At 39.4% G+C, this 14,346-nt stretch overlaps 1 long non-coding RNA gene across 5 annotated transcripts in view; it reads left to right on the forward strand.

Moving 5' to 3' along the window:
* The first annotated feature begins 8,529 nt into the window (after positions 1–8,529).
* Positions 8,530–14,346, forward strand: part of LOC133254694 (uncharacterized) — a 37,995-nt gene continuing 32,178 nt past the window's right edge. For 2 of the 5 annotated variants that reach the window (XR_009738743.1, XR_009738740.1), the window contains exon 1: positions 8,547–8,806. This is a non-coding gene — a long non-coding RNA (uncharacterized LOC133254694). Of the gene's footprint in view, positions 8,807–14,346 lie in introns of all 5 variants that reach the window. The other 3 variants (XR_009738742.1, XR_009738744.1, XR_009738741.1) reach the window with 3 other exon arrangements.

The following is a 14,346-nucleotide window of genomic DNA, read 5'->3' on the forward strand; positions in this document are numbered from 1 at the left end:
TTAATAGTCTCTAGGATAAAAGGGCAAATCGTTTCTTTTAATTGAGAAAGGATAAAATGTGTTTGTTCTACACATGCACTTATGTTCTATTTTAGCATCATAATAATTTTTGCAGCTGTCAGAATTTCACACAACCTAATAGGAAAATAAATCTGAGTCCAGATGGGCTCAATACTTTTCAGAGGAGTCCAGTAAAGAAAAACTCCACAGTGACTGACTGACCTCATTCAAGTCAGAACTCCTAAGCCCAAACCCTGGAGTGAATGGGAAAGGGGTTGATTAGTTAGAAAAAATTCATGGGATTTTTTTTTTTTTTTAAATCATCCTGAACTGAGGTGATTAAAAAAAAAATCAAACAGATAAAGGGTATTGCTGTAAAAGAGCAAAGTTTGCATAATTGAGTATCTTGATTATGTGGGGGAAGATGGGAAAAAAAACCTTGCCTCTTCTGGTCTCAAATGACTAAATCCTGAAAAGGCCAAGAGACAGAGTCACCAAAGTCAGAAGTGAAGCTGGAAGCTTGGCTAAGCTGCCCACAGATGGAGCGCATGGTCCCTGAAGGGTTTTTATTAGTTGCGAGGGTGAAAGATTCTATTAATTACATTTATTTTTAGAATTTATAGTTAAGTCAGGAAGCTGAATTCATTCATTTGACATATATATATATATATATATATATATTTCCATTTATCTTTTCCCTTTATTTTTTAATCGAAGGATCATTGATTCACAATGTTGCTTGTTTCAGGTGTACAGAAAAGTGACTCAGTTACATATATATATTTAAATCTATTCTTTTTCAGGTTCTTTTCCATTTTAGGTTATCACAAGATACTGAATATAGTTCCCCAGGCTGTACAGTAGGCCCTCATTGTTTATCTGTTTTGTATATAGCAGTGTGTATATGTTAATCCCAAACTTCTGATTTATCCCTACCCCATGCCCCATTTCTATTTTGTTTACACAAGCATATAAGTAATATTTGTTTCTCTTGGAGGGAGTTTAAGCAACATAGCTAAGAGATATACAAATGAGCATGAATTCAATCCTGATGGCAAGTATATATATAATATTTGTGGACACTTGTTGGCACTACATGTGCCCTCCATGAGCTGCTAACCCAGAGCCACAAAGGTGATCAGATAGAGAAGCTGTGGTAGAGTCATGGCTCCTCCAAACACGTCTACATCTTAATCCTCAGAAGCTACGTGGATACATTATGTTGCATGGCAAGGGGGAGGTTAAGATCTACATATGGAAGTTAGGTGGCTGATCAGGTGCCCTTAAAATAGGCATATTATCCTAGATTGTCTGTGTGGGCTCAATGTACTCACAGTGGTTCCTAAAAGATGGAATAGGTAGGCAGAAGAGCCAATGTCAGAGTGATGCCAAATGAGAAAGGCTCAACAGGCCACTGCTGGCTTTGAAGATAAAAGGGAGCTTGAACCCAAGAAAACAAGTGTCCTCTGGAACGGGGAAAAGGCAAAAAACCAGATTCTTCCATAGATCTTCTAGAAGGAATATAGCACTTTCGACACTGTGATTTCAGCCCAGTGAGATCCATGCTGGACTTCTGAACTCCAGAACCACAAAATAATAGATCTGTGTTATTTTGAGCCACTTAGCTTGTAGCAGTATGTTATGGAAGCCATGGGAAACTAATACAGACAGCAAGGCAGTGGGATAGGAAGGCACCCAGAGTCACAGCAATAGAGGAACAGAAAATATCCTAGGAAAAGTCAATGCTTCTTTTGAAAAGGAAAGTTCACTGGCAACTTCCATTTGAATTTCATAAGAAATTCTTTATTTGTAGTCATCAGTCCTAAGGTGGCAGATTCTAGAGCTGATAGCTTATATAACCTTTCCTTTTTAAAAGGAGGCTAGGGTCATTTTCTTGACCCTGATTTAAGGGGTAAGATTATGCATAGGAAACAATGTGAAGTGTAGAAGAACAAATGTTCCCCTATGTAACCCTGTCAGAATGTCTCCAAACTTGCTCACCTTTCTGCTCTTTCCAAACCAGTGCTTTCATACCTACAGGGTTCATGGGGGTTAGACTGGACGAAGAGTTGTGTTACAGACCACTGTTTCCATGATTGCTGTGCCCCGAAGAGTCCTCCCTACTTCCCCATTGTCCAGAATCACCCGCTGGGCAGATTCTCCACATCCAGACAGGAAATTCCCCATGCCGGTCTTCCGGGTGAAGTGCTGCCAATACTGACCGTGGGAATGCCATTTCTTCCCGGCCTTTTCAATATTCTTATTCCACTCCTGCTATCACTGCCAATCTGTAGAAAATTACAGGATAAATGTTGGTGAAAGACTGAATTTACAGAACTTGCTTTTTGTTGCTTGCTGTTGCAGGGGAGGCGGGAGGAGGGATTCTGCTTTTTGTATACAAAAAATTTGTGTGCATTTTATTGGAGGTTATTGGGTTAGAGTCATCCCAATCATTCACTATCCTGGCATTGCTATGCATGTGCTGTCGGGGCTTAGCATTCAACGATTTTCTTTGTTCAGATTTGGATTGCTGTCTCTGCTTGCAAATTATTTTTCGCAACAACGCCTCTCCTCCCCTCTCCTCCCCTCCCCTTCCTTCCCCTCCTCTTCTCTCTCTCTCTCTCTCTCATACACACACACACACACACACAGATGCACACGCACACATATGAGAGGAAACACATTATTCCATTGCCAAATTCAGGACCCATTAATACCTTTCTCAAGTTCAAGGCCTGGAAAGTTCAGGGATAAGTCATCTTCTCTGTGGTTCCTGATCATCACCCAGCCACTGTGTTCTGCTAAACAAAGCAAAGCAAATTTGCTAGAGGTGGAGCCCAGGTCTGTGTTTTAATAGAGCATGATTTCTCCAATTTAGTTCTATTGACACTTTGGACTGAGTAATTATTTGTTATGCAGGGGGCTGTCTTGAGCAGTATAGGATGTTTAGTAGCATCCCTAGCCTCTACCCTCTAGGTGCCAATAGCAACACCTCCACAAGTCATGGCAATAAAAAATGTCTTCACACATCCCCTAAGAGGCAAAAATCACTCCAGGGTGAGAACCATGTACAGTAGAGAGATCAGCACACCCAACTTCAAGCAACTTGTTAAGACAGCCTCATAAATAGTGAACAGGCTCAGCTGTTCACCCAGCTGTGTGGACCACCTGTGGCCAATTACTTTGACAAGATTATTGAGTTACAGGCTTGGGCGTGTGGCCTCAGCTCCGGGCAACTGTATGCGCTCTGTGGGTTGGTGCCAGTGGTGGCATTGGGTTACACACAGTCCCCATTCGCTCTGCTCTTCAGCTGCTGCAAGGCAGCTTAGTGACTTACTAACTGATGGTGATGCCAATTCAAACCAATCACATGATCCCTACGCAGTTGAATGTGTAAGGTACAAATAATCATAGTCACTTTTTTGTGCAAACTATTATTGTTGGTGGTGAAGTTATCGTTCATATTTACAAAAGAAAAAAGTTCCCAAACTTGGGGAATGACATAGATTTCATTAACGTTTCCCTTAGCAACTATAGATCTGCATTTTCCCTGACTGCTACGTGTCCCAACAGCACATTCAATAGAACACGTTCAAATCCAAGTTCGTCATCATTCACCTCCCACACAACATTTTTAAAATCTTTCCAATGTTTATCGTTCTTTCTGTTACCTCACCTTGCAACAGCACACACAGAAGATACCTAATTCACTTATCTTATCTTCCAACATGCAATTACCAAATTGCTTTTCCTAAATAAAGATTGGATTAAGAAATCTATTAAAAAACATAAAATGGCTTCATTAACTGTTAATTTCAAGTTTTGTAGCCCAACATTTAGGGTTGTCCGGCATTCATCTTCATAGCCTGTATTTTTTTCCTCTTTCTTTGTCTTTCCTTCCACTTATTTGTCCAATGTTATTGCCCAACCAAACGTTTCTCAAAATGTGGTCCATGGTCAACCTGAAAAATAATCAACAAATATAGTTTTTAAAATGCAGATTTCTAGGCCTAGTCTCAGAATTTCTAGGGATAGGAACTGATTACCTCAAAAAACTCAAATATCTTAAAACCCAGATAAGAATTTCTCTTTTTAAAATACTTAGTGCTTTGCTTCTGGTATGTATTCTAAATTGGAAAATAAGAAAGAGGAGGGGAGGGAGATGAGGATAGAGGGTGGGTATAATTTTTATGCCAGGGATTGTGTTAAACACTTTACACTGATTATTTCATTAAATATTTTCAATATTATTATTCAGTTTATAGGTGCAAAAACTGCAGCTTGGAAAGGTTTATTTACTTGCCCATTATTACACTTACTACGTAGGAGAGATTTTCACTCCGAAGTTCATGGAATCAATACTGACCTTGCTCAGACTTCATTCTGTTCTTTACACACGTGTCTTATGTCTTTTACTGAGTAAACTTTTGTGAATAAGGCCTTGAAAAAATGGCTCAGTGGAAAGAGCATGGACTTAGAGTCAAACCAGTTATCTGCCTGAATCCTGGCCTGGGTATTTTGGGGTTTCTTCTAGCTGGCCTTAAAGTACAGCCATCTGCCTCTTGTTCAGAACATGGCCAGACAATGAAGGAGGGGTGGACCTGCGAGGTGCACAGAGCAAGCCTCTGCTGTCTTTTAAGGAAGACACCTGGGAGCTTCTATATATATTCTCTGACCACACTTTCTTGTAGGAGTCACACATGTGAAAAAAATAGGCCAGATGGCCTGAGATGTTTTTTAGAGCTCTTCTCAAGACCTTGACAAGAAACCAAATAGGCTAGATCTTTCCAGTTCCAGTCAGGCTGCATCCATATGTGAGAGTTGAACCATTCCCAAATAATTCCCAACTAAAATTTTATTTTCACTAATCATCTGTTGTCTGTCTTGCTGGAGATGAAATGCAGGCAGGGCACCATTTCATTGTCACCAGATGGTGTCATCATGTAGATGGACAGTTCCTGCTCAGGGCCACTGGAAGGGGACAGGGGAAACATTTCTGCAACAGGTCCTTCAGTGGAGCAAAATCTGAAATTAATTCAAGCATTTGTTACTTATACCCATTTTGGTTCCAAAACAGATTTGAGTAAGCTTTCATTAAAAGACACAAGTACAATAGATCTGTTAGAACCAAGAGAAAGGAACAAGCGCCATACAGTGAAGGGTGATTGTATCTATTCATTACAAACATTTAAAATAATACCTACATTTATGGATGCATATCATGCATGTTTTAAGTGCCCTGTTAAGTACTTGTGTCATTTCATTTAATTCTCACAACTCTGTGATGATAGCTCCTATTATTATTTGCAGTTTATGGTAAGAAACTGAGTAAAAAAAGGTTTAGTGATCCACTCATAGTCATATACCAATATATACACACAGCATCCCTGAGTCAGGATTTGAACAGTCTAATCCAGGACATGGGTTAGGCAGAGAAGTCTATCAGGCAGGGTTTGAATCTCTGTTCTTCCACTTACTAGCCCATAACCTTGGCAAGTCACTTCACTTTGTTAAGCTTCAGTCTATTCATCTGTAAAATGGGGATAGTGATATTTGCCTGTTGGGTTAGTGGTGAAGACTTAGAGACAATGTGTAAAGATGTATAGTAATGTGACTGGTACAATAAGTGTGAGAGCCACTCAGGCTACCTTATGCTCTACCTGTGAACTTTTGTTATCTCATTTGCATAACACTCTAATAATGTTCCAGTAATCTTATAATAAAAAATTGAATAGTGCTTCCTTGGTGGCTCAGACAGTAAAGAATCCGCCTGCAATGCAGGAGACTCAGGTTCTGTCTCTGGGTCGGGAAGACCCCCTGGAGAAGGGAATGGCTACCCACTCTAATATTCTTGCCTGCAGAATTCCACGGACAGAGCTGCCTAATGGGTTACAGTCCATGGGGTCACAAAGAGTCGGATACGACAGAGTGACTAAAATTTTCACTTCACTTTTTTCAAGCAAATATTTAGGTTACTAGCTATGTAACATTTATGGATTTATCCTTCTTTTCAGATATCATTTGCGAAGGACTTCATGTTTCTCCCCATTTCATCCTGGCAACATAATACTAAGATTGTATCCTTGCAGGAAAGACAAAACTTTACAAACTAAGAGGAATATTCCAGGGGTTCAAACTGGACAAAAGAGAGGCACTGATAGGGTGTGAAATAATAACATGGAGCCGACTGAGTGACTGTCAATTTTCCTTACTGAGTATGCAAATCCTCAATAAAGCTCATCAAACACAAAAGTAGGATTTAGCTGGTATGGCCCATCGCCTCTTCACTGTGTGCTTTTGAAATGAGCTCTTCTTTTTGTTAAACAAATAAATGACAGACTCCCTGAGTGTCCTCAGGACCGTAAGAAAGAGTGACATTGTCATTCAGGGCTGCTGACACGGAGAAAGAATGGGGCACCAAAGCCAGCCAGCTAGTGATTGTGTGGTGGGCTGGTCTTGTTACAGAAATCCTTGAGCAGATGTCACCACTGGCTTGAAAACACTGGTATCTTATTGTGCTACAGAAAGACACAATGATGGGTAACATGTCCCTGCTTAATTATCTGAAAAGCCTTAAATCCAAGCATTTTGTTTACATATATGTATGTGCCTATACACATGTGTGTGTGTTTACATCAAATAGACAAAACTCAGTGGGCAAAATATACTCTACTCCTTCCAGGTTAAATTCTGTTTCTGTAAACCTCAGTTGTGAGCTGTCCACTCGGTGCTGTTCTGAGAGTTGCTGAACGGGCCAAGGGTCACGCAGGAGCAGATGGGCTTAGGATACAGAGCACCCTTCCCCTTACTTGTTGGGAACTAGATCTTAATTAGACCAGTACAGGCAGGCTCCACGCTCAAATGGCTAGTTAATCTAATAGAGTACTTTCTCTTAGGAAAAAAAAAAAAGTAAAAATAATTTGCAATGAAACCCTTAATTTGGTGCTTCCACCAAAGGGACATTGCAATATCACTGGGAACCTCCTTGAGCCTTGTGGGAACCTGCTCAGTTCAGAGTGTTAAATGGGTATTTCACCTCCCTTTTTTCATCTCCTGCTACTCTCATCTACTTTTTTGCCCTCTTTCATACTTCTCTTTCTTCATTTCATCTTTCCTTCTCTTTCTTCCTTCTCATCTTTATCCTTCCTTCCTGTCTATATTCCATTTTTCTTTCTCCTTTTCCTGACTTTTGAAAGATTCTCTTTTTTGTACCATGCATCCAGGGGAAGCAGTTAAGAAGTTGGGGAAGTAACCTAAGTGCTATGATCTGATTGCTTGTGTGCCGCCACGCCAAAATCCGTATGTTAAAAACCTAATGCCCAAAATGATGGTGTTAGGAGGTGGCACCTTTGGGGAGGTGACAAGATCACGAGAGTAGACCCCTCGTGAATGGGATTAGGGTTCTTACAAAAGAGACTCCAGAAAGTTAACCCATGCCTCTTCCCTGATGCGAAGATACAAAGAATAAGACGTCTGCAACCCTGAACAGGGCCCTCACCCAACTATGCTGGCACCCTGACCTTGAACTTCCGGCCTTCAAAACTATGAGAAATAAACTTACGTTGTTTGTAAGCTGTCCTGTTTGTAATATTTTTTAATAGTACCCTGAATAGACTAGGACATCAAGCCAATTTGAGATCCAGGCCATTCTAACAATTTACTGGGTTTGCATTAAAAAAAAAGTAGACTCTCTTCAAGTTAATTCCATTACTTAGGCACATCATGCCATATCCCTCAAGGTCAGCATTCTTCATGACAAAATAAAAACACAATTTGGTATGATTTTATTACGTCCGGTGACACACTTGAATGACTGGGAGAAAACCAAACATCTTTCTTTAAAAGCTTCCCATTTCCTAGAATTAATACAAATTTCTTACAGCTGGTGGGTGGGACCCCTTGGTTTTACAGTTGCTATAATTCAAAACATCTAAAGTTAAGTGTATTTGTTAGCAGAGGTAGACTTAACAGCGAGCCAAAGGCAGAAAAATCATGTCAAAAATTATGTTTGACTGAAGGCCCAGATGGAACTTGCTCCATTGTCACGTGATCTCAATTCACAAGAAAACAAAACTTATAGAAAGAACACGGTGTTTTCACTAGCTGCAATCACTCTGAAAATCTCCCCAAGTCTCCTGGATATCATCGGCCTCTGCTTCAGGCCTGACATGGCTCTGTTAGGCCGAGGTAGTCCCCTGGGACTGCCTACAGCTGAGTGAGTGATATTTCCCCCACCATGGCAGTTTACTAGAAAGGGCTGCTTAGCCACTGTCAGGGTGTGGAGAGTATTTTGGGAGAACGCAAAGGTTTTTTTCTCTTTTCTTTAAGGGTTGAATAGTCTTCTGAAATAGCATTGGCTACTCTGAAAGCTGCACCATTTCATCTGTCAGGGGAAAGTCTTCAAGAATAGGTGACTGCCTGCTGGCTTGAACTGAAAGCTGGACCTGGGCATTTGAAGGCTCCTCACCCTTCCCCCTGTTTTTGGAGTGTGTGCTTGTTTACCTTCCCAGCTCCTTGCTGCCAGAACTTCCCAAGGATACAACCTTGGGTTAATAATGTGGTGATGAGACTATCTGGACTGTGGACGTGACTGAACTCAGGCAAATCTTCCTAATAGATTTGTAAACTCCTGAGGAAGCTTGAGAAATAACATCATCTTAAAAATAATATTTTGACCCCAGACCATACCATGTTTCTGGCTACCCAAATTGACAAGCTTTACCCAAATTACCATACACAGTCACATACTGTTTGCAACTGACTCCATTTTTAGCAATGTCAAAGGGAAGAAGGAATTCTCAGGACGGTGAGTACATTTGATATGCCTAATACTGCTCTCAGAAGGTCAACTCCATGCATGTCCTTCCCACAGGCCAGCATTCCCCAGCACTCTTCATACAGCTCCCTCCCGCATGAAAACCCCCTAGGCTCTGCCAAGTTCCCCACCAGTGCCTCAGCCCTCTTCTCCTTCAGGTGTAGAAGGAAATCTAGATGGTCGGCATTTTGACTGGCTTTGGTCTCCGTGATGCCCGCTTCCATCCAAGATAAGGGCCTGCTAATTTGCCAGTCTCAGCAATGGAGCTCGAAAGGGGAAAGAGGGTGACAACTGTGGTTGCCATCTGTGTGTGTGAGTGTCTTTCAGACTTGTGTCAGAGTGTTTGTTCCCAGCCACAGGCTTTGTGGAATTACTTTTGCATAAAGCCACAAGATATGGAAATTCTAGGCTTGGGAAAGTTATGGAGCCTGAGCATCAGCTTATACTGGAAACCTTTTATATGCCAACTGGAAGTTTCACTTTTTTCTTTCATTGTTTGCAGTTTTACCATGAAATAATACACACAAAAGAATGTGAATACAAATATGATAATGAACATAACATATGTATATATACATTCTGTGTGTCTATATATGTATATACTACAGAGCAAAAAGAAAAATAAAACCCATGTACATAGCACATAGCTTAAGAAATAAAAGTTTTTTTAAAAGTTCTATATTAATATGTCCCTAGTTGAATTCTTCCTGCTTCTATCTACTGTTTATAATTCTCTTTCATTTTGGGCTTCGTTACATATGTAACTATCCCTAAACAAGCATTGTTACGTTTATGGTTTCAGAATTTGCATGAATAGGATATGTAATGTGGTTGTCTGCTACTGCTACTGCTAAGTCACTTCAGTCGTGTCCGACTCTGTGTGACCCCATAGACGGCAGCCCACCAGGCTCCCCCGTCCCTGGGATTCTCCAGGCAAGAACACTGGAGTGGGTTGCCATTTCCTTCTCCAATGCATGAAAATGAAAAGTGAAAGTGAAGTCGCTCAGTCGTGTCCGACCCTCAGCAACCCCATGGACTGAAGCCTTCCAGGCTCCTCCATCCATGGGATTTTCCAGGCAAGAGTACTGGAGTGGGGTGCCATTGCCTTCTCCGAATGTGGTTGTCTACAACTTGCTTTTTCCACTCAATCTGATTTTTGAGATTCATCCGTGTTAATCTATGTAGTGTATATTATGAATGTAGTTGAATGCAGTATGAATGAATGAATGAATGAATGTGGTTCAAGACACTGTAGGGGATTTTATGTTATGCCTACCTCCCAGTGTATTACCTATTTTGCTTCACTATGGGCATTGTGCTCTTTCTGGTTCATTTGCTAATGAGAGCAGTGCTTCTGGGAACATTCTCTTGCCTGACTCCTGGTGTACACATGCAAACTTTTCTCTAGGGCACAAAATATGCGCAAAAGAGCAGGACCATGGGGTAGGTTCACCATTAGTTTGCTCCCTAATGCCAAATTGCTTTGGTGTTTTACAAATGTACACCCCCACCAGCCAAATATGAAAGCTAGGGTGTCTTAGCTCCTCAGCAACATTCAGTGTTATCAGACTTTAGAAAATGTACCACTCTGATGTGTATGAAATAGTACATCCTTAGGATTTTAATTTATGCCTCTCTGAATACTAACAAGCCTGAGTACCTTTTCAAATGTTTATCTGCCATTCATACCTCCTATTTTGAATTCATGTCTTTTGGCTATTTTTCTTCTGTTTTTTTTCTTTTTAGTTTTGTTGATATATAATACTTTGTAAAAAACCTATACTCCAGATATTTCAATTTTACATGTGATAAATGCCCTTTTACTTTCTTTATGAAGCCCGTTGATGAACAGGAGTTCTAAATTTTAACTGTCAAAATTTACCAATATTTTATTATAGCTACATCTTTAATCTTGTTTAAGGAGTCATGTCTGACATCAAGATCATAAAGATATTCTATTTTGTCTCCTAAATAGACTATCTTCAAGTTTTGTTTTCACACTATACATGTAACTGGTTTATATACATGGAATAGGAATGAATCCATTTTCTTTCTTCACATGTATAACCAAGTACCTCGCCATGTTACTATTTATTGCATAGTCTATATACTAGCCCCCTATCATGTATCAGGTTTCCATGAATGTGGGTTCTATATTATATTCATGGGTCTGTCTGCTACACATTACAAGATCATATTCTTAACTGTGAAAGCTTTGCAGTAAGTCTTGATTTTTGCAGTCTCCTTGTCTTGTTATTCTTCCTGAAGAGTACAGTAACCATTCTAACCTTTTGTTCTTCTACATAAATTTTAGAATCAACTTGTCAGGTTTCACTTAGAATCGTATAGGAATTTATGTTAGGATTTTATTGAGTTTATAAATCAATTTGGAGAGAATTGATGTATTTACAATATTCAGTGTTTAGATCCTTGAACATTCTTCCTTCATTCTTCAGCCCTTCCTTCCATCCTCCTTCCCTTCCTCCCTCCCTTCTTGCTCCATCCCTCTTTCCCAGCCTTCCTCCCCCTTGCCCATCATTGGCAAAATTCTAATTAATTTGATGTGAATCTTTTAGTCAGTGTTTTTGTAACATATGCTTTTGTGTGCATTTTAATTTCTGTAAATGCTTTTCTATAATATCATTTATTACTCTTCTCAGTCCTGTTTTTCAGATACATTTAAGTGCTTGTATGTCTATCTAGATGGTTCTTGCTAATGGCTGCATAGAATGCCAACATGTGAAGCTGCTTTATTTCATTTATTCATTCCCCCAGTTAACTTCAACTCACCCTGCCGTGCTCACATACACACAAATAATAGTTCCACGAAGAACCTGGTTCAGTTGCATGGAGGTAAATTTCTTTGGGGTTTATTCACTTAGAGAAGGGCTTTGTCATAGGTGATGAATATGGATAGAGCACCACATTTTGACAGCTTTCTCTCAGAATGGTTTCAGTGTGTAGTTTCCACTCCCTGTATTCCTGTTGCATTATCCAACTTTCTAATCTTATAGGTATAAGAGAATATAACTTTATTTAACATTTATTTTCTTGATTACTAATGACTTTAGAATCTCTTGACATGATTTTTTCCCTTTTTGATTTCCTTTGCTGTCGTTTTCCTGTGATGTGATGAGATGAATATTTTTCCATTAGGACTGCTGGATAAGGCATTCTTATATATTCTAGGTATTAATCCCTTATCTATTTTAGGCAATACCGTCTTTTAAATTTTATACCCATTAACTTTTTCTACAATATTTTTTGCTGAAGAGAAGTTCTTTATTTTTAAAATTTAATCCCTTGGATGGCAAGGATATGAAAGCAGTCAATCTTAAGGGAGATCAACCCCAAATATTCACTGGAAGGACTGATATTGAAGCTGAAGCTCCAATACTTTGGCCACCTTATGTGAAGAGCCGACTCATTGGAAAAGACCCTGATGCTGGGAAAGATTGAGGGCAGAAGGAGAAGAGGGTGTCAGAGGATGAGTTGTCTGGATATAATAAATATGAACCTAGGCAAACTCCAGGAGATGGTGAGGGATAGCGAGGCCTGGTGTGCTGCAGTCCATGGGGTTGCAAGGAGTTGGACAAGACTGGGCGACTGAACAAAAACAACAATAGAAATATAATTGACATAAAACATTCTATTAGCTTAAGATATACAACAAAATGATTTAACATACGTATATATTGTGAAATAATGACAAGTTTAGTTAACATTCATCACCTCATATAATTACAATTTTTATTCTTATAATGAGAACTTTTAAGATCTACTCTCCTGTAGTTGTTCAGTTGCCAAGTCCTATCTGACTGTGAACCCATGGACTTCGGCACGTCAGGCTCTTCTATCCTCCATTATCTCTGGAATTGCTCAAATTCATGTCCGTTGAGTCACGGATGCTATTTAACCATCTCATCCTCTGACCCCCCTTCCTCTCCTTTTGCTTTCAATCTTTCCCAGCATCATAGTCTTTTACAACAAGTCAGCATGTCACATCAGGTGGCCAAAGTATCGGAGCTTCAGCTTCAGCATCAGCATCAGTCCTTCCAATGAATATTCAGGCTGATTTCCTTTAGGATGGACTGGTTGGATCTCCTTGCAACCCAAGGGACTCTCAAGAGTCTTCTCCAGCACCACAATTCAAAAACATCAATTCTCTGATGCTCAGCCTTTCTTAAGTTCCAACTCTCATATCTGTACACATGACTACTGGAAAAACCATAGCTTTGACTTTATGGACCTTTGTTGGCAAAATGATGTCTCTGCTTTTTAATACACTGTCTGGGCTTGGCATAGCTTTCCATCCAAGAAACAAGCATCTTTTAATTTCATGGCTGTAGTCACCAGCCACAGTGATTTTGGAGCCCAAGAAAATAGAATCTACTTTCCTAGCAACTTCCAAATATGCACTACAGTATTGTCAACTGTAATCATGCTGTACATGTTACCCCAGAGCCTATTAATTTTATAACTGTAAGTTTGTACCCTTTGACCAACTTCACCCTTTTCCCCTCATCTCTGGCAACCACCAATCTATTCTCTGTTTCTATGAGTTCAGGTTTCTCAAATTCCACATTATAAGTGAGATCACACAGTATTTTTCTTTCTTTTTGACTTATTTCACTTAACATAATGTCCTCAAGATCCATCTATGTTGTTGCAAATGGCAAGATTTTTTTTTAATACCTGAATAGTATTACCTTAAAGAACAGTATATTTTCTTTACCCATTTATCTATCAATGGATAGTTAACTTGTTTACATGTTTTGGCTATTGCGAATAATGCTACATTGAACACAGGGGTAGAGATACCTCTTTGAGATAATGCTTTTGCTTGTTTCAAATATATGTATTCAGAAGCAGAATTGCCGGATCATATGACAGTTCTATTTTTTATTTTTTGAGGATCTCCATATTGTTTTCCATTGTGGCTGCACCAAATCACATTTCTGCCAACGGTGTACTAGTTTCCCTTTTCTCCACATTCTCACCAACACTTGTTATTTGCTGTGTTTTTGATGATAACTGTCCTAAGGTGTGAAATGATATCTTTTGTTTTAACCTCCATTTACCTGATTAGTGAGTTAGCACCTTTTTATGTACCTGTTGGCCATTTGTATTCCTTTTTGGAAAAATGTCTATTTAGTTCCTCTGCCTAGTTCTAATTGATCTTTTTTTTTTTTTATTGTGTGAATTCTTTGTATATTTTAGATGTGAACCCTGTTAAAAATTAAAAAGAAAAAATTGGAGACCAACCTTGAAAATTTCCTGAGTAGACAAAACCAGTTTAATCATATTGGCAAAGCTTAATTTAGCTCACTTTGCAAGACTAAGTTGATCTGGGTCATTTCTTGTTTATGCTTCTGGAGATCAGGAGCAATACTTACACTGTTTACCAAGGCTGATATGAGGTAATCCCTAACCAATTTCCTATCACTGAAGGAAATTCTAATGAAGTGACCAACCACTGTAAAGAATAAAGATCTGTGCTTTCTCACTATATAACTGTTTTATAACAATAT

This window comes from Bos javanicus, chromosome 10, assembly GCF_032452875.1.
Source record: "Bos javanicus breed banteng chromosome 10, ARS-OSU_banteng_1.0, whole genome shotgun sequence".
NCBI classification, from domain to species: Eukaryota; Metazoa; Chordata; class Mammalia; order Artiodactyla; family Bovidae; genus Bos; species Bos javanicus.